Genomic DNA, 22,271 nt, shown 5'->3' with positions numbered 1-22,271 from the left:
ATAGAAGAGAACATGAATATTAGAGGACAATTGAAATTCCTGATGTATGGCAATGTCCAAGGCAAGAAAATAGCGCTCTATCCATTCTGGTGATTTCAAAGCCATTTTGGAGATAACTGATTATTTCTTTGGATTTATGACATATGTGTTGCTGAATTTTGCTGTTTTCTATGGAAGAAAATACCATACATTGGATAAAAATCAATATAAATAATAAAAAAAATCCACAACATTTTCCTCTTTTTAACTTGTGTGTCAGTAATTGATAGGGTAAGTCTGATAGGATAAGTCTGTGGCAGATTTTTGTCTTAAGACAAACTTTAATTCACTTAGAATCCAAACATTGTTTCTGAGGCTTCTTAGCTACCAAAAAATTCACTTCTTCTGAAGTCAATGTGCTGTCCTTGATGTACGTGTAGTCCTTGGCAAACATCCTGGATAGATTCTGGGAAAATGTGATTGCACTTCACAAAGTCAAATATGCACATAAAGGGTATTAATAACTACACATTTGGGAACATTCTGAAGAATATATTGGTTTAAGTGTATTCTCAATTCTGAGATAATGTTAAAAACATAATTTTGAACCCATTCATGGATTATATAAAAAAGAAAAATATACCATGCTAATAGAAAATGTGATACTTCTCAGCTATGGCTTTTATGAGTCACTACAGAGAAAACAGATAATGATCTCTATCTCCAAGGTGCAGAGATTTGTCCGCAAGAAAGGGAACTCGTTTACAAGTTCGTCTGTAAACCAGAAAAATAGCAGTGTCTAACCACGCAGTGATCTGTGCACTTAAATGAAAGATTTGCACATTTTAATAACAAGAATTTGAATTTTTGCTACCTTGTCTTGGTTTGACAATAAGTATATCTGAACTGTAACATTTCAATTATAATGATGACACCTCATGGTTTCCTTACTTTGACCTAGAATGTCATTCAACAAAAGACTTGATAGGTCATTCTCCCAGCCATGCAGAACAGAGCTGATTCGCAGTAATACATACTTACACTGAGTAAGTAAAATGAATGTAAAAAAGTTGTCACGAAAACAATCTGTGATTGAATCTCTCAGCTCTGCATCTTCTCTTTAGTCTCATGTCCTATTTTTCCTGTTACAAATCATTTTTCCTGCCAAACACGTCAACCATAAGCATCTTAGGGCAGCTTAATAATGGAATGGAAGCCTCACTTTCTGTAAGGATAGATCAGTGAAAAGGAAACTAAAATTTGCAGAAATGGGAGGCTTGACCCTCACCTTGGTCTCATGTAGCTCATTAACATAGAGTTTCATTTAGTGCCATCAATAATCTTTCTACTGTCCTTCCAGTGTTGAGGGAATTATGTTCCCAAATCAGCAATTTCTTTTGGACAGCATTACCAAGCTTTTCTCACCTATGTAACATTTTATATAGTCTCTTTAGGAACATCTATTAATGGAAAGTGGCTGGCACAATGATACATCAGAAGTAACAAGACTAATAGCTATTGCTTCACATCTTTTTCTTTAAAGCACTTTTACGTTCTGGCACAGCAGTCAGGTGATTTTCGAGCGAAGATGCGATGGATTGGTGGAAGTTCTACCTGATGTAGCATATATAATCTACCGTTTTCTCCATAAACATAAATTAATATTAAAAAGCTGTAGGTTTTCATTTTCCTTTTCATGTAAGTATTTCATTTTGGATAATGTATAGCCTTGCATTACCACTGTTACACAAATAAATGATAAGTCACAAGTAATATGCCTCAATTATTTAAGCTTTTGTAAAGCCCTTGCCAATGTATTTCCAGATGACTCATATTGTATGAAATAGTAGTTGCTCATCTGTTACTGATAAGGGAGGCACAAAATAAATCATAGCAATATGATTTGGATAAAATTTCCTAATGCACCTAAATTGTAGAAGATCTAATTCTAGGGGCTTTGAGCTATGCAGCGATGCAGTCAGACATTGACTAGAATGCAAATGCAGATTCCAGTAGGATTTAGAACTTTATCTTCTTACAAGCATCTGAAATTCCTGTGATCAGTTCACTGCAATTTTTAAACATCTAAATATTTTCATAAGTCTTGGACTGTAGAAGTCAAAGTGTAAAGAAATGTGAAGATCTGCAGTATTGAAGAGTATAGAGTTTGATTGAAGTGGAATTGAGGGACCAAGATTTATGATTAAAATATTTCAGATATATCTAAAACCCCGAAAATGTTAGGGCCAGGATTTCCCCAAGTTCCTAATGTTCCGAACACACAGATGATCTCAATCTTACACTGAGAAGATAAGGTCTTATCTTTTTCTTAAGCAGTCTTATTTCTTTATCTGCATGATGTCAAGGAACCTAAAACATAAATCTGTTCATTCCCTTGGGTTTTGGTTCAGGCTGTATTTCCTTTAGTTGTTTACAGTCTCCTTTCATAGTAAAGGTATCATGGATCCTGATTACAAGGGTATATTTTGTTTATTTATAAGCTTTCAAAAGCTGCTCATCGTTATTTTTCTCATCTCATTTTGGCATTAATGAGTGCTGCTTTAATATACTCTGGAAAGGGAGTAGAAAAATATTCTCCTAGTTCTGAAGATGAAATAAGGTTCTAAGAGGTGGAAGGATTTGTTCTAATCAACCAGGAACCACATCAGCAGATTATGAGCCAGATGTTTCCGTGGCCCTCACCAATGCAATACCTGAGCAACTGACCACCTTCTGTGTACTTGCCCTTCAAAACATCCCCGTAAGATGAGGAATTACTACAACAGTCAAGGTAAAAATGAAGAATTGAATTACAGGAAAACTAAGGATGCAATACTAAAGGTATTTAGACATTTATTATCTTGAAATTTTCCAAAAACAATATAGGAAGAAAATAGCTGGAGCAGGGAATTAAACCTGTCTCCTAATCCTTGAGCTAAACCTGAAACTGCTGAACAACCTTCCTCTTTCTCCTTGGAAAACTCCTACTACTCCATATCACACAGTCTGGGTCATATCCCAGCTAAGATTGTTTCTCTACTGGCATGCTGCTCAAATACTTGTGCACAGACTGTTAGCTAAGGAAACTGATTTATTGGGATCATCTGCAAAGGTTAATTCTCACATAGGGAATGCCATTAACAGGTTGGCCATTGACTGTCTCGATGGTCATGGGGATTTCTGTAACAGACATTTTTGTGACACCTTCTTCACCTGTGTCAGCTGAGACTCCCTGAAATGCTGGCCAGTGAATTATTGTAGTTCAGCTAACCATGGTCAGCATGGCCGCTCTGTGGTCTGTTGGCTACCTCAAGCCATGTACAAAGCACACCTTATGGAAACATGTTGTGAATACATAACAAGCATCTTACATAAGTGCATCTGAGCCTAACACAGAGCTGCAAACAGAGTTCTCCATCAGGGAGTTTCTGTCAGTCAGCTGATGCTGATGTCTGTGTGAGGCCAGGACAGCCTTACTGGTGTCCTTTTTCCATCCATAACATATCTCACCTAGGCAGAAATAGGCTGGGGAGCAATTGTTGCTGCCCTACCAAGGAGTAAGTGTGTGTGTCTGTGTGTAGGCACAGCTCTTACACCCACCTGCATTATTGTCAAAACTAAGTTATAGCACCTGAATCCAGGTTGCATCAGCACATGTATTTTTAACTTTTTTATCCTTTAAAAATACCCACATTCATATCCCTGGTTTTACAGGGCTTCCTGTCAAATAGCCATTATTTTACTCAAGTGAAAGGACTGCTCAGAATGTCCTTTCTGGAAAGCTCTATCTCTGCAGAGCCCAGGTTTTCAGAGGTGCCCATGACAGCAGCAGCACCTGTTCTTTTGGCAGAAGGGATAGATAGAGAGAATGAGCAGAAAGAAAGCATTTTTTCTACTTACTTTCCCCCTCATGCTATTGTTTCTAGATGAGTCAAATAAACAGAAAAGATTATTGAAAAACTGAGTGACTTGTATGTGCTTTTGCATATGCCTTAATGTATATTGCTGCAGAGAGGAATCAAGTTTTGTGTCAGGGTTCTACAACACAACTTTTTTTGTTGTTCTTGTTATTCTGGTCGGCATATTTTATTAAAAAAACAAAAAAAGTGCTGAACTGAGCTCATTACTTGTCAGACCTCAGAAATTGCTCTGTTTTTCTGAACCAGAAACCGAGTCAGAACTTCAGAACTGGGCCTAATGGTTCTTTAATTATAATGTCATATTATCACTATGTTCTTTAAAATGTCAACATGAGGAGAAAAAAGGCTGTGGGCTGTTATTTTCTCATTATTGCGGTGTTCCTTTGAATACTGTAAAAAACATCAAATACATATTAGAAACAAAGGCAGACCAAGTAAATGAGATCGTGCTGAGGCCTTTGTTGCTCTGGCTGGATTGTTTTTGATGCCTGAACTAGCTCAGTAACTGGCTTTATCTTTATCTGGGACCACAATGCAGCCTGCAGCATCAACACACCCGGCCAGACAGCCAATAGCTGTGGCTGAGGGTCTGACCTTCTCAGATTTCCTCAGAACTGATAAGTAGCTAAGTGAGAAGCCTTTCTTTTCTTTTTCTCTCTGGAAGACACTTCTTCCAGAGAGAAAAAGCAAAAAAAGAAAGCAGAACACTAGCAGTGTTATGCAAAATTCAACTACAGTTTCATTTGAATTTTCTTCTTCAGAAACTGTATTGTGGAAAGCACCTGTGTGTGCGAAGAAGCGCTTCTTGTTCAGCTGCTTTTCCCAACCCTCAGGCGTGTTTGCCTCACTGCTCTCCATCACAGATTGGCCTTTGCAAACAAAATACAAAGATTTTCAAAGGCATCTTAGTAAATTTTCAGTGATCTTTTTTATTGTAGAATATATCTGTCCAGTGATGTTATATTCACTGAGAAGTATCTGAATTGAACCACAAGAATTAATATATAGTATTTTCAAGGCCAACTGTTGTGCAGATTGGTTAACCTGTTGTCCTGTTGCAGTGGTTGCTGCACTCCTGGTGAATAGTTGTCACTTATTTACTATGGCTTTCAAAGGTATCATCTGTCAATAACTCAGTCTTTCCAATGGCTTTTAGGTAGGAGAACATCTGTCTTTGATTTGTTAGGATCCCCCTTTGAGCGCTGCATCCTTAAACATTTGCAAATACATTTCCAGTAATATTAGGCCTCCAGGATTCTTGCTTTGCTAACTGATAAGGTGCACTTTAGAGTCTTGTAAAGTATGGGTATAGACATAATAGTCTGGCCAGAGCTAAAATTATTCACTGGATGTTATATGATGCCTTGGGTGCTATAGGCCTAGAGATAACAAAAGTAAACCCTGGTATGCTTGATTTCAACATGAGAACTGAGAAAATGCATTCAAAACCTTTGAGAAAGGAGACTTGTCCAACTGCATAAGGAAACACTTCTCAGTGTTTAATTCTCAGGTAACAGCTTGCACGTTTACAATGACTTCATGTTCAAAACTGCCTATCAAATGCTTTATTTAAAATCTAAAATGTCATAACTAAAATGCCAATATCCCTTTCCAACATTATTAACAATAATCATGCCAGAGGATGGCAAAAAAAAGCTGTAGTATTGCATTCCAGTGACTGCAGCTGGACCTGCCTGTGAGAATGAAGCATAAGTAATAAGAGATTTGCTTTGAAGCTTTTTATAATCTGTGATTGTTTATGACATAGGTGAGATTTCTTAGGCCTTTCTTTAATTGAACAAAATACTTCATTGAATAAAACAAAAAACTGAAATACATAGAGCAATTTTCTTCCAGCACCATGTATTTTTAAATACTTGCAGTCTTTTTTGAAAATGCTGGTATTTTCCGAATTTAAAATTATTGTAATTTATTTCCAAGAATTATTCCTTGACAATGCAGAGTTTTTTCGCTGCTTCTGTTGCTTGCTGATGAAGTGCAGATGTGCACAGGTCCTGCTGGTGTCGAAACATTGTTGTTCAATATGGAGAAACTCTAGATTGAATAGAATTGAGTGACTTCAGTTGCAGACTGAGTGTTTGAGGAGAAGGGGAAACAGGGGAAGATATTTTGCATCCGGACTGGTGACTTTGGATGTCTGCAGAGGTTGGGATGTAGTGCAAGTGATTTGGACTTCACTTTGGAGTAGCAGTTAAGGTACAAAGCTGAAAGAGTAACAAACTTGCCCTCTTCCTCTGTGTTCATCCTTTGAGTGTGCTTCTTGTCTCTTGCTCCAAGGTAAATTTGCAGCAACTACATTGAAGCAAAAGTTGTGACCAGAGTGGCAGAACTGAGGGCAGGAGTTCAGAATCCATTACTAATACAGGTGCTCTATGTCCTTCTTCTTTCTCTTTGACCAGGAAGACCAATGCCAGTTTTCATACAAAATTGGTTTTCTCCTTCCTAAAAACTATCATTAAGGGAAAGAGAGAAAGGGGGGAGAAAAAGAGAGGGAAGGGCCTCCTTCTGCATTCTTTTTAACAAATATTATTCCTTCTGACAGTGATAGTGATCATTCAGAATTATAAATAAAACTTCCACGGCGTATATGGGGTTTTTTCTCTTTCTCTCTGACTTTTCTGAGAACCTATCTCCTAACTTGAGAACCAGCCATGGCAATTCTACAGGACCATTCTAATACCCCTGGCCACCTGTTGAACCTGTGGCTGGTTCCTCTGGGTGATGTTAATGACGACAGAAATTAAGAGGGGGCAGTAGGGAACCTTTCCATCAGGTTTCAGAATAATTTTGCAGTTACTGTGTTACTCTTTTGTTCACTGAGGGGATATTTGCCTGTATTTAGAAGCTTAGGGCACAGGCTGAGCTTAAAGCAAAAGGCCCTGTGTATGCACCTTTCCACAGGGTTCCTTTGTGCAAAGAGATATTTGATGAAGATGCTGTTTGCACACGTGTACAGTGCAGGAGGGTTTGCAGATGTGTGCCGAGTTTATCACAAGTATCAGTGTCTCTGTATGAAATAGGTAGGACTGCAAGCTAAGGAGCAGGTCTGGTAGAAGCAACTTGCCTATTCTGAATTTGTGGATGAAGAACAATGGGATGTTTAGCTCCATTGTTCAGAGCATGGTACTAATAATGTCAAGCTTGTGAGTTTGATCCCTGTGTGGGCCATTCACTTAGGAGCTGGACTTGATGATCCTTGTGGATCCCTTCCAACTCGGAATAGCCTGTGATTCTATGTAAAAGGCTGGGCTGGGATGAAGCATAGTGATTACAAAAAGCTAGCTATTATATAATATACACATTCTATAGTGTTTCTAGGTATACAAATATTTTATAGTATGATTAAATGGCATATTTTGATTATACAGCTGTGATATACTTGGGGATACAAGTACTAACATTGCTAAGAGATGATCTCTTTTAACACTGCCCAGCAACGTTGTAGGAGTTGCCTGTACAACAGTGGACAAGCTTTTGAATTAGCTATTATTGCAAGTCATTTTATGGACAGAATAAAGCATCAAAACATGGTAATGTGTTGTTATCATTAAATAAAGAGCAGAAATTATTTTATCTTTTCCAGAGGAATTATTTTCTGGGTTGGACAGTCAATATAAGGTGGAGCTGAGTATTCCAAACTGTGTTGCCAGGAAGGCAGGCTGTTGTTTTCAGTCGCCAGTTTCATAGCTATCACAGAATGATTAAGATTTTTCCTCCCTGGTTTGTGCCTCTGCTTTTGATCAGGCTTTTTCTTCTACATAGGAAGGGTCCTCGCTGACTATTTGTAGAGTGAACCTCAGCAATGTAGCACAGGAATTGGCTGTACACTGACAACTTAACTGTGCCATGGGCTAATTCCAGCTCTAGATATACTTTCAAACACCACAGACCGTTTATCTCCTCTATGGCTATGCTATCCAGCATTCCCATTTCTTCTGCAAGGGAGTTGTGTCAACGTTACTGCTTTGAGAAAATGATGCCACAGACAAATACAGTGGTGTTTCTGAAATATAGATGTGCTTCAAGGTCTGGTGAAATTCTGTGTTGTTCTTGTGTCCGGCCCAGCAGATCATGTAATCTCTATTATGAGAAAAAGTCATTCTTTAATGACTTTTAGCACTTCTTAAAGATTCATCCCCCCACGTATTTTTTTGAAAGATGACGATTAAAGATTTAATTGTTTTTCATGGTTTAATACCAAGATAAGGAGACAGCTTTTTAATTTCCTTCTTCTCCCACAACTCCTCTCACCCATCTGATGTGTCTGCAGTGCAAAATGCCAGTTGTTTTAACCTTGTGTAGCAAGACACTTCCGATAACAGTGCTAAAGACGCAGAAATGTTTCCCTTGGAAGTGTAATCTTCTTTTTGAACAAAAATTAACACTACAGAAGACATGTTTTCTGGCTGGCTGGCAGCAATTAATCAGAAACTCCTGAGTACTAATTCACTGGAATCAGTTTGGAGTGTATTATCTGATTTATTTTTGATTGAGTGATCAGACAAAATTTCTTTGCACAGATACAGTTACTAATGTTTCCTGTTAATTTTCTTCGGTTTGAAGAGGAGCATTTTTAGCATTGGTGGGTTTTTTTTTGTGTTTTGAGCTGGAGGGTTTTTTCTGTATCAATTACACCATTGAGGTTCCGCTGATGCTGCAGCTAGGAGGGAGAAGTAGCCTCTTTTCCTATTTAGAGCATTCCAGGCCAGGCAGCTATGCCCTGAGTCTAATTTTATTCCTCTGCCAATCCCTGCTAACATGAATGGGAGGAATCACTTTCTGCCTCCCTTGGCTCTGTCTTTATCAGCACTGGTGCTTTGAGGGCAGTAATAAAGAAACACTATTTTAATGACATCAGGAGTGACCTTAATGGACAGGGAGATTGTTAGGGGGAACTGCTGGTGATTAGTTTTGGACTTAGGGTAGGGATCTCACATGCGCAGCAGAGAATAAGCCAGGGAACTGGTAACTCTCCAGATGAGAGAGAACGGGAAGGGAGAGTGAAAGGATTCAGTAGAGCCTTAGGGAACACAGCTTTGTTCAATGAATCAAAATGTGTTAATTTTCTTGAAACTTCAGGCTCTTTTGTAGGTACTTCATGTGCAACTTTGAGAACAAAGACAAATGTTATAGGAGATGTTGACTGATTTTGCTAGTACCAATTGATTTTGTAAGTGTTATTTTGGTTTTTACAGTAGAAAAAGGATTCTTTTTTCCTTTTACCTGATAATTGTTCTACTCAGGTTCTCAAGTTCCTGTATGGCGTCTTTTACCCCATACACGTAGAGGAATTTTTAGTTTCCCTGACTAAACCTCTTCTAAATATCTAGATCCTGTGCTGATAGCTGAAGGTGAATTCCTTAGGTTATATGAATATGTGAGAATAATATCCAGTCTAGCAAGAGATCCAGCTCTCCACAAGTTGATATGTCTGCTTTTTCTTATAATAGAAGAGCTTTAGGTTGTCATCACCTCAATTTTCCCCCAGCTTACAAACAGGCATAGGCCTAATAGGCCTAATTATTTTACATCTGGTATATGATTATTAGAAATCGTGATGTGGTGACAATATTAAAAAAATTTTTTTAAAAGTAATGTCTAAGCCATCTACTTTATTCTTCTCCTATCTGAGCTACTTTAGAGATACTGTGCTGTCACAAAGTAAAAAGAAAGATCAAGGAGAAGAAGAACAACATTTCATATCTGTAGTTTCCCTTTTTAAAAAATAAATAGTTACAGATAAATAAAAATGTGTTCTTCCGTATAATGCTGGGTGGCTTAGGAATTTTAAAATGTAGACATTTACTTAGTTTTGCAAGTGTAGATCTGTCCCAGTGTGGCAGCAACTGAAGACAAGCTTTGGGCTGGCTTTTATGAAACAAATTAATGCTGTTGTTTTGTTCTTATGGCTAAACTGCTTTTAATCAAGGGCCATGATTACAAGTGCTCTTGTTCATCAGAGCATCTGAGAGGGCCACTGACAAATGCGAGCTGAGTATGAACTATGTCCTCCCTCTTGGAAGAAACCTCTTGGCTGCAGCAGAGGAGACAAATGAGTGGGTCACTGCAAGGGGACAGCTGCATAAACTCTTGCTGTCTGTGGGTGAGGAAATGACATAAATTTCCAAAGATCCAGGCTGGCACCTGGCCTAGCCATTCCCACCGCTTGATATTAAGAACTATGTGTGGGTTTGGAAATCAAATACTTTCTCTTTACCAGAGCTACCACTCCAGTGAAAAGCATTGTACCTTGTCTGTATTGTTCACTGAAATAGTTGTAGTGGCCTGAGAGAGGGAGTGGGTAGGAATATACTTGATGATCAAACTTATTGCTAGGCCTGAAAAATCCTAGACATTTTCCCTGCTGACCTACTTGTCCAGGAATTTAGACATATTTATTTAGGGTAACACTGTGCTTTAGAAGGGTACAGTTTGGGAGAGCTACCACATGGTCTTTCATCTTTTCAGTCTGTCATGGTGATACAGAGTCTTACTCATTTGAATATAAAGTCCTGTAACAGCTTTTTCCATAACATTTGCACCTTTGCATATCACCTTGAAATGTGGCCAACAGACTCGTGTGTAATCTAGAAAAGAGGTTACATCCTAAATTAATCCTCAGCTAAAGCATGATAGTGGTTACATCATCTTGCACACTGCCATGAGAAGGTTTCCCAGCTGCACTGTGTGAGAACATGAACACTTAGGCAACAGGTGAACAAGGAAATCTGTCAGAGTGCAGCAAGTGACTTAGCATCACAGATTCTGACACTAAAAATGGTCTACTATATTTAATCTTGCCTTCTCCGTTCTGAAAGCATGGATTGCACAGAGTCTGACTCCTTTACTTGCCTCTATTTTTCCTTTTGTCAAAGGTGGGTTTTCAGAAGCGACAAGCATAAGCTGTAACCCCCAGTGCTGTAAGTAGGTCTAGAATATATTCCATCTCTCTGAAAACAAGATTTTACTTTCTAAGTAATAACCTTTCATCAGTAGGAAAAAAAACTGATCTGAAAAGCAAGGTGGGGTTTTTTTTTGCTAGATCATCTCCTTCCTGCGCTGACTGTTTTGAAACTAGCTTTTATTTCATATTGAATCTGGTTCAAACAGAAAGGCATTCATTATTATCTGGCAGCATTATAGTTGACGTCTAAACCTGAAGAATTGGTCTTTGACATCAAATAATTCACAGTTCAGAATTAAAGACCTTAATTGGGGGGGAAGGGGGTTTGTTTTTTTTTTTTCCCTGTAGCCTTGTCATTTATTTTTGAAACTAGAACTGTTACATCTGTGGGAAAATGGACATACATTTTGCACGTGGTTAGTATCCTTTGGTTTCATTGGATGAAATTGCAATCACAAGAAATTTTTGATGGGGTCAAGACTTGTAAATCCTTAATAAAAGTCAAATTGGTTTTGTTCTAAGCAAGTGTATGAAGGCAACAACTAGGAACAAAAGAAATTATACTATGACCAAATTATTCAGCTCCTTCCTTACCTTGACTGAGATTTATCAAACTTTAATGGTTCCCTAGAGCCCAAAACCTTGTACTTCTCTTAACGGTTTGCACTTTAGAGCCTGAGATGCTGTCCTTCATGTTAAGCAGCTGTACACATCAGGCCTTTTTCAGGATTACTACATAGAGTAAAAGAACACAGCATGAACAAGATGCTTTGAGGAGACTGGAACCAAAACCATCTGGTTTTACTTTGTGAGTATGGTTTATAATAAAGTAAACTTAGCATAGGGGCCTGAGCATGTACCAAATTTTTCTCCTGTTCTGGGATCCTTAATAGCCAGTGGGCTCAAGGTCACACTGTTGTTCTTCCCCCTGGAAGAACATTGACCATCCATGTCCACACAGCTGCCTATGGTATTTAAACTTGCACAAATTCATTTATCCTTGAAACCTTTCATGTTCAGAAAGGTTTCAAGCTGAAATTGGTCTGTGAGTTAGAAACACACACATCCAAATGTGGACAGGCATGGACATGCACAGACACACAACACCCATGACCATGTCAGCCTGCTGAAGTGGGAAATGGGTATTGGAAGAGGACAGGATGGGCAGAGAAAAGATTTTACCTGAGAAACTCTGTGCTAACTGCAATCCTTATCTTTTTTTAGGTGTTGGACAGGAGAGAGTCTAAATGTGTTTCAGTCTGGCTCATCACTAAGTTACTGTGATTTTACACACTCTCTGTCTCCTGGGCAGGACTGACCACCTACTAGAGTGATACTTCCCTTCTGATCCCCACTGTGATTGTCCCTCACTTGGCAGAGGCTTACATGGCTTTCCTTTTTCCAATGAAATCGCTCTCTGAACAGCATGTTCCCTAGCATGGGTACTGATTCCTGAATTTTATCTTCAGTGCTCTCTTATTACTGACATCATTGCTTCAATTTTCATTTTTTTTTGGGGAAAGTGCCACACAAGACGGTCTCGGGAACTGCCCTAAAAGTTAGTAGGAAAAACACTTCTCCTGGGTAACATTAAAGAGAACACACACATCCAGTTCTGTGTGGCTTAACATCAAAGACACAGGAAATCATCAAAAGCCTTTTCCACCTTCTTTATCCTTAGGGACTCTTCCTGGGCTGCTTGTGAGCTTTGGCAGAAGTTGCTAGCATTACCCTGAATGGTCTTCCTCATACTTGCCAAATTCTTTTGACTTTAGTAATTTAATATCACTGTTGGCTATATGCAAAATTTCTTGCTGTCATCTCAAGGCTAAAGTTAAGTTACTGGAAACAGGGGCTATAGCACTCTTTAAAAAGAGTAATTCCTGCTGTTTCTAGGGTTGTTGTTTCTGAACATTTTGAATTCCTGGGGTTTTTTTTGTTTGGGTTTTTTTTTTTGCCTTGTATCTGCTTAGCCCTGGAAAAAAAAATAATAAATGTTATACACAAAAGCTGTAATTCCATATTTGCTTGCTATCCAATTTAAGATAGTGTTCTGCTGTAGGTAAAGAAAGGGTTCCAGGGGTCAGATGTGATAACAGCTATGACTGAAACCAATAAAAGAAGAATGAACGATTTATTCACTGATAGGTCACTTTTCTTCAAAATAAAATTATCCAAAACCTTTATCTGTGGGAACAAGGAATTGATTTCATAGATGAGAGATTAATAAATGCTGTGTTATAATGTGAACAGTTTTTTGCTACATGTTTATTCATATCTGCTTGTGGAGCACTACTCAGAATTCTAAGATTCACTAAGTAAACAGATGGAAGTTGCATTGCAATTTATCAGTGGTTCTGTGATTTTCATCTGCTTTTAACTGTTTCATTTTACTTAATTGATACCTAAAATAACACATATCACTACTTCCATTCCTATGAAAGGACACATGAAGAGATTAAGTTTTATCTTTTGTCCAGAATTCTTCCCAACCTGGTAATAACAAGTTGGATGGACAAGTGTTTACAGAAATGTCAATTTAAATTATTTGAAGGCATTTTCATGTTTTTTCTTTTTTCTTCATTGTCACATTTATTACAGCCTTTCACACTGCATTGTACTTTGTGTCATCACCGCAGTAGACATCCAACTGGTAACCCACTCAGTGAAGTACCGTGCAAGCAAAGCCATTGTGAGCTGAGCTATGGGATCCGAGGAGTGGAAGACATGGAAAAGTGATAGAAGTAACACACATATGCCATTTCTAGTAGTATATTCACATATTTACAATTAGTCCCCACTGCCTCCCTTTATTTAGGGAGTTCACTACTCTTTGCATTCATCTGGGCACCAACCCAGACCTACTCAAATCACTGGTCTAGGTCTACAGACTCCTCTGAAGAGCAAGACTTCAGTCCTGATCAGAGATCAGAAACAAGGCATATGCATGACCAAGCAGTATTTTCAGACTAGTTGAGCTCCAACGCAGTTACCAACTGAACTTGAATTAATTGAGGTGTAGGAACTGGCTCGGCAGGAGTTTTGAAGTCATCCTAAAAGACAGGGAAAAAACCTAAACATCAGGCAGTCTCCTGTGAAAGAAAGAGGAGATGAAAGGAAGCAAGGAGAGTGAGCACATTTCTGCTTAAATGAGCAGCGCTAAAATGGGGTGATGACAATGACATGACCTATATAGCTTTGGTAATGAGAACATCCTTCATGTGCTCTGTGTGTTTTGCCTGTGCTGGGCTGAAGTCAAGCATTGCCTCAGTGGGCTTTTAATTCTCTGGCTGTCCTACAGAACAGAGAGGCTGGGTAGTGTGCAAAGTGTTAGATTTCTGAAAGGACTGGGCTTCAGGTAAGCACACAGGATGATGAAAATGGGATTACCAAACAGAGCTGTTAATTTACGTAGCTATTGTTTTCCTTTTTACATTCCTGCCCAATTTTCATTGCTGATGTTTGGTCTACAAGAAGTTTCACATATAGGCCAGAAATTCCATTCAAGAAATTGCGGAATGTTGAAACACTTTTCTATCAAAACAACTGGCAGCTCATTTTCTGTTTGAAGGGAGGTCACATCATTATTATGCCTGCTGGTGAGTTGCAATAGGAATGCTCTGTGGAGCATTAGGCACCTGTGCTGAAGCAGGGATGGAGAAGCCCAGTGCACTTTCAATTTCTGGGAGGGTTACTGAAGCCCTGTTCAGACTTGCAGTGGGTCACAAAAAGCTCCTCGTACTCCTTCCCCTTGTTTCTTCACTGTAGAGCAAAGGCATGGTTCAAACAAAGTGTCCAGAATTTGGAAGACACAATGACAGACTTACTGCATCATCCTACTGCAGTGTCACCATGGTGATTTTCATTTACAGTTAAACAAATATTAGTCTGATTTTTTCATGGTTCATGTTTTTCTGCTTGCTTGTCTGTGTGGAAATTTCACAGTACCTCAAAACAAGCCCTTGGGCTTGTAAATCTAACATTCTTCAGAATGTTTCTAGGCAATGAAGGCAACTGGGTGGGGGAGTAGTTTGTGCCAAGTAAAGTATCTTAGCCTGCAATACTGAGTGGCTTTCTGCAAACTCCCTGCTGCAAGGGGCCCCTGGAACAAGTCTTCCTGCAAGTCAGTGCTCAGGACCTCTCCAAGAAAGTGCTTATTAAAGCTGGCTAAATTTGTTTTGGGTGATATCATCTGCACTTTTCTAACAGAGGGTCATATGCCAGTGCCATCCAGGATGTACACAGGGGAAGGTGAGAAACATCTGAACTAATTGACTGCTGAGTTTGCTCTATTAGTCTCTGCCTGTGAGATACCCACGTGTTTCTTACCCTGACTGTTGTACGTGAACCTGAATGAACTAAACTGATTCTTAAATTTGGGACACACACACACTCCATTCACAGCGAGTAGTCAGAATTCAAACAGTACAGCTACAGACCTTTTTGTTGACTGGATTTATTTTTGAAGTTTAGGGTTTTTGCATTGTAGTGTTGTCAGCTTGCTTCTTGTGTTTGTTACTGCTGTTGTTGCTGTTTTTATGCAGTCGTGCAGTTTCTACCTGATATTTGGGAGAAGTGACCTATTTGAGTCTGAGTTTTAAAATTAAGCCCAACCTTTTGAATAGAAGAGGAGAGGAGACAGGCAAGAAATGACAGGCCTCAAGGCCTAAGGTCCTTCAGGGCTATTTGCAGTATGTACAGCTTGCTCCATAGCACTTACAAAACACAGCTGTTAAAATAAATCATCCCTTGGGTTGTATTTTTGCCTGTTATACAGCGTCCAGCCTCCCATTTTGTCTCTTCTGTATTTAACTTAAGACTTCTGTGACTTGTTACAATTTTTCTCCATGTGTACAGACATTGCCAAATATGTCTCTAGAGACACTAATTGCATTTTTAATTCATTTTAGTAATTCCACTTATCTTTGGAAACCCTTGTGCAGATACCACACAGCGGCTTTTCTCTGAACAGAAGGCCTATTTGCTTTATTCACTCATTATGTGGAAGAATATGACACAGCGCATGATGGTTTTAGATGTTAGTAGTCAGAGATGTCTATCAATAAAAAGCCCTTGCAAGTAATGTTGAAGCTCATTGCTTATCCTGCCAAGTAAAGGCCACACTATGATGAACACTATTTACAGGACAGTAAGATCAGGAGGCAGCTCTGTATTAAAGCCTCAGCTAACAGCTTTTCAGGCTTTTATCAGACCCTTGATCTTTCTCTCTGAGTTATGATTTGGCTACAACAGGTTTCACATGGAAAGGATTTTTGACCTTTCCATGTGTTAAATAGTAACCACAAAATATTTTATTGTAGTTAAATTGAACTATTAATGCATGTCAATTCAAACAATGCAGTTCCCTGTTAACACTTTTATAAGCAGTTGTTTCCCCTGTGTCTACATCATGTATATAAAAAAATCGACTCTCCTACAAAAAGCAGCCCTAAGCTCAGCACTTCAGAGAGATTTTAAGAGTGTTGCTTTAAGAAAGGTACTTCTTTAACTGAAGTTGTGTGCCATGCAGATGTTTAACAAGTGTCTGGACACCAGCGCGGTGTTTCTGCGTGTGTTCCTGACATATCAGTCAGATATGTCAGATTCCTTCAGATCAGTAAGATCTGAAATTACTTTATTGCATTTATTCTGTAGCATTAGTACAGAAAGCTAGTTATAGAAAAGTAACAGAAAGCATCAGTCTTCACTTTTGTCCTGTGTGTGAGCTGTGAGTAAGGGTGCTGTTGCCTGGAAGAGAAAGGTTGATAGTAATTCATTCGTTTTACAAATCTAGCTAGAGGTGGAACAAAAGCATTCATTTAACTACCTGTCGAGCCACTAGCACAACACTTGCTGAAATGGCTCCAAAAAATGTTCTTTCCAACACGCACTGTTAGAGAGACGTTCCAGCTCAAGTGAGTCTCTGTAGCAGACACACAAATACATTTTGTGTGCCATTTTCTAAAGCACCGTTCTGTGAATGTTAACTGGGATGTGGTGCCATTCTTAGCGTCTTGTAGAAGAGCAGTTATTAGAAACATCCAATCACAAAAACATGAAGGCTGTGAGAAAGGAGAATGCATGATTTCAGCACTGATTATAAAATTTAAAGATAAGCATTTAAAATTTAAGTGTTTTGCTTGGACACAAGTCTCATAATAAGGGTGAGTAACAGGGCTTACAGTGGTGGAAATGCTATTATTGGTTCTAGCTCACATTTTTCTTTCTTGTTATAGCATAGCCTTTTTAAGATTATAAATCCAAACCCATTTCACAGGGTGCCGCATATTTAACTGGTGGGCATACAGGTCAAGAAAGGAGCAAAATGGAGGCAAAATCTGAAATAACAAATCAGATAAAGAGCCCAGGAAACCTTTGGCTCCCTAGATTCAGTCTTGGATTCTTCTGCATTGATTTTTGGTGTCTGTTGGTGAAAGCCAGCATAGTGTGCAGATATGATTTACTGTGTTCCCTGATGAAATTTACTCTCTCTTGGGCCTCTTTTCTTTCCTCTGTGGCAGGCAGAAAAACACAACGATACTGGGAGGTCTTCAGTACTGAGCTAGCAACTGGAGAGGGCTGAAATTGAATTTGTGGCAAGATCCTACCACTTCCTAATTCTATTTAGAACTATTGATGCAATAGCCTATCTTGAGGTCTTTTGAACTCCCATTTCCTGATGAAATAAATCAGGAAGTAAGATAAATAAAAGTAGCAATAAGAAAGAAACCAACAACCGTGAGTTCACAAGAGGATAGCAAGACTTCCCTGTAATAGAGAGCAGGAGAAAAGCTGTAAGTTGAGCTTGAATTTTTCAACAGAGGTTTGAAACAGCCCTAGGTTAGTATATTGTGTAGATCAATTTCTCAAGTGGAGTAAACAATCCCTATGTTCTCAGTTGAGCTGTGGCAGTGTGTCACTCTTTTTCAACCTGGTTTATTCTCACAGTGCTCTTTCTCATGCCAGCTATCCATATACACTTTTGAAGAGTTGTTTTTTCCAACTTACAGTTAATGAACCTTGTGTGGGAACCGGTTCAACACAGGAGTTTGAAACAGCCCTCTGCTACACTACACTGAAAATCAGCTAAGTCATATACACTTTTGAAAGGGCTTGGTAGGTGCTGAGGGGTTTTGGATACTTTTAATTTTTTTAAATATGAATTAAAATTATACATTTAGACATCTCAGGTACTAATTAAATGCTACTGTTGCTTGATGAGTTCCATACATTTGTAAAGTGAAAGTTCTTTTCATTATGTGTCAAAACATAACCCATTAATCTTTCCAGTGTAAATGTACTCATTAGTAAGAAAAAAAAATCATCAGAAATCTGAGAAGCATAGACTCCTTTTCATCTTCAAGTAAGTAGGTGTTGTCTAACATATCTCAAATAGTTCAGTTGACTTGTCAGTGCCACCACTGACTTTTTACAGAGGATATTGACCATTGTGGTTGAAGAGGAAGTAGGTGAAAAGGGTGATATTTTTCTGCTTTTGGCCTTGTCAGCCATTTCATAAAAAATAAAATGATTAAATGAGGGATCCTTTGGTGGCAACCAGTCAAGCAACAAGTAATAAACCCTCAAGAAAGTCATCATGAGGAACTCAGTATCTGTGAGGACTTTGTCCAACCTCAAGAGTAAATCAATGTTAATAGAAATCCTGGCACTGAATAGTGGAAACAGGACATCATCTTCTACAGATAGGCTCTCTAAGAGAGGCTCATCAAATCATGGCAATCTGCCTGAACTCAATGTTGAGATAATTCAGCATCTCTGTACTAGCTCATCTTTCCAACCAATACAGGTCGCACTGGGAGGAGAAATTAAATAAGACGTTCCCCCTGCCTCTGTCCTAAAAGGACATAACTGTTTTGTGGTTTGTATGACTTACTGATTTAGGTTTTCTGAGTACATTTTATTTTCAATAACCTAAAAATTCACAAACACAGATAATTTGCCAGGAAACTTGACAGACCTGGAAAAATATCCGCAAAACTCCTTCTTTTAATTATTTTATTTTTTATTTCTTAGGAAGTTGTTCATAGCAACTTTGGCACACTTCTGCCAAGAACTTCAAGTACTAAAAGCATGCTGTTTTGGAGAATATCATTCACTGATATATTTTGACATATCAAAGGGTACTGTAAAGTTTGCTTCATGTCAAGAGCATATTTTCTTCTAACAGACTCCTTTTGAAATGCTGCACTAGATATGCATGCAGGAGAGCTTTCCAACAGAAAACAAAAAAAGCCTAAGAAGATTTGACCTAAAAAAGAGACACCTGCCCTGCTGAGATCTTCCTGGCCTTCAGCCAGCAGGGCAGTGCACTTGTGAAGAAATGGGGTGTTTCCCACTTCCCAGCTACCGCTTGCATAGGAGGGATAGGGGTGCCTGATGCCTGAAGAGCTGGGGATGGGCTTCCTCACCCTCTCAGTGTCCACAGGGCTCTGGTGGCCTTCTGAGAGAGAAAACAAGGAGTATGTGTGACACAGTGCTTCGGCTGTGCTGCTTGCATCTCTTGGTACAGCATCCAGAAAACTGCTTGGCTGTGCAGGGGAATGGGAAATGGGAAGATGAATGTGTCCTGACAAAGGAGTGTTGTTTTGGCAGAGTGCAGCCTGTAGGCTCCCAGATGCTCAGAAGTCACTTCCCGCACCCCTGCTGAAGGGCTCTGTTTCTCAGCTGCTCTGTAATCACTTATAGCTGCAGAGTGCCATCTTCCCTTAGATCCCAAATTGTAGGAATGCTGACTCTCAAATTGGAGCTCATGCTAGTCAACTTACCAATAAAAGTTTTTTTAAATGTGACTGTAAATCAGGTATGTGATCCTTTCTTCCATTTATTTTGTTTTCTTTTGTTATTGTTTTAAAAAGCATCTGTGTGAGAATGCATGTTTAGCTGCTAATTGGATACTCAGTGGCTGATATTGTTACAAACTGCTAAATACCAGATGGAAATGGCAGTGGTGTAACAGCATTCTGAAAATGGAATATCAATGACCAACAACAATATAGGAAATTTTTAGTGTACAAAGCACATGGAGTTGCTGTTAAAAGCACCTCTGTTTTCAGGCTGTCCCATCTTAAAAAAAAAGAAGGACTAGAGAGAGTTAATATTTTTTCTTTTCCCTTTGGTTGAGAGTGCACTGGCTCCAGTGGTAGCCACACAGGTGCAACAACAGCCAGAGTGGGTTAATTTAAAAATTCAAATTAACAGAAAATGTATACATTATTCACTTGGCCCTAGTTATTACCCAGTTCTGCACAGGAGGCAGAACTCTAAAAGCAGATTTTGCCAGGTTTGTAAATCTTGGACTTTTCTTGTGTTTATCTGTTTACTAAGTACACAAAAGGATGCTGCTGTGCCACGCAGGCACAGCCCAGCCCAGGCAGAGCTGCCCTGCTCTAAAATTAGGGGGAGGGGCTGTAGGCAGAGAACACTAAATCTGAGGCTATCTGGGACATGGATTGCAGAGACCAGGGGTGGGTATGACTCTTGTGAGGGCTGAGGGGGCTCTCATGAGCAGGTTTTTTTGTGTCTGATTTTATTCTGCTCACCATTCCATTCTATGGCCTGAATCTGGATGTAGCATCATTTAAAAACTTTCTGTGTTTTTTAAAAATATAAATATTGCACTGAATGAAAGCAATAGATTCTCATCTCCATTCTTAAGTGAGCAGAGGTGATGAAATGTTTGTGCACCATGCAAGAAGATACTGAGCAGTATAGAGCTTTAAACAATTGCACTACATGTCATACCCTATGCTTCGTTGGTTGCAGTGATGAAAATCATTATTTTTAACAATTTATCAACAATATACCTGATCATGAGCTCTTAAATCTTCTGACACATTGTCTAGTGACTACCACCACAGAACGGTAGGAAAATACAAAGCCTGAAGTTGGTTGCTGAGCTTTATTATTGTTTTATATTCACAGAATTAAATTTACTTGATTATAATTGAGACAATATTTAGAATTTCTGGTTAGCACAATAGGTAATTTAAGAGCAGACACATGCTTGCTTATGTATTATACAAAGCTACACCCTAACCTCAGGCTCCAGAATACTCCATACAGGCTTTATTAATCACTTCAGCCATGGGATCTTTCCTAGAAATCACTGACCATGGGATCAGTGATTAGCAAGAAACCTTTATTTAATGTGCTGTGGTTAAAAACACAGTGAACCTTGCCAATAGGATGCAAGTCTGTAAACACATTTCTAAGTAACACCCATTTAGTGATACAGAGGTTTCAAGAAATGTTAAGGTTTGGGTTTTTTCCTGTAGCTCACTGTGGGATATCAACAAAAGAAGACATTAAATGTGTCACAGATTTCTATAAGCTGAAAACATAAATGTTTCATTTCAGCCATTGCAAATTATTTAATCTTAAGCTCAAGCTTTTTCCTTCTCATTTCAGTCACTCTCAAGAAGGTTCATGTCTAATTAATTATCCTTAGAGGTTTTCATCTTGAAAATGTAAAAACAGGCTGGTTTACCTGTTTACAACTCTTTCCCCAAACAAAAAGAAGTTTAAAGTAATGAAATTTATCAAAAGAACTGAGATCCGAAAACTTCTCAGTTACAAAAAATTGACTTTTTTTCAGTGTAAAAAACTTTAAACAGCTTTTAACCAAGACACATAGTGGTCCTTTCATGCTCCCAATTCTGTTGGTATGAGTTCTGTGTTGTCACTAAAATTGGATTCATATTGGAGTGAAAGAATCCTACGTCTTTAGAACTGTTTCAGTTTATTATGTTAGGGTATTTGAAGGCCCATACTTTTTCTAGCCATACCCGTTCAATGGAGCACAGCAGCAACACAAAATAAGTTCTGAAAAAGCTACAATTTAGTAGGTAGAGCCAGCAGTAAAAAAGAAAGCATTCCTTGGATTTGTTGTGTTGTAATGATGTTTTCCTGTGCCTAAATGATATTGACTGTTGTTCTTATTGAAGAGGAAATAAGTATGTGCTCAGAGCTACTCAGACAACTATTTATCATTCTCTCTGGCAACAGAAAGAATCCCCATGCCAGAATGCAAAATCCAGCAGCAGCTACAGCTGCAGAATATCAGAAGGCTCTATAAAAAAACTCACAGGCAAATCAGAACTCAATTTCCAGGCAGGATGCACTTCTTCAGAAGCATTGCTGTAGGACATAACTCAGTTCTCAGAACACCACAGTCTGCAACTTAATTCAAGTATTTAGGGGAAAATAACAATCTTTGAAACATAAATAACACGTAAAAAATAACACATTTTATTCCTTATTGCTTCCTAGTGAAGCTTTGCTGGAGTACTGTAGTGAATAACGATAGCATTTGTTCTTAAAATCTGATGCTGGCTTAATCATTATTATAAATTAGGATGAGGAACCCTGCTGTGAGAGGTGATGAAAATATCATTTTTTATAAGATAATAGTGAATATTGTTGCTTGG

This window comes from Corvus kubaryi, unplaced genomic scaffold, assembly GCF_017639235.1.
Source record: "Corvus kubaryi isolate FWS band 111438036 unplaced genomic scaffold, C.kubaryi_AGA036_p1.0 71, whole genome shotgun sequence".
NCBI classification, from domain to species: Eukaryota; Metazoa; Chordata; class Aves; order Passeriformes; family Corvidae; genus Corvus; species Corvus kubaryi.
Note: the sequence above shows the minus strand (reverse complement) of the source record.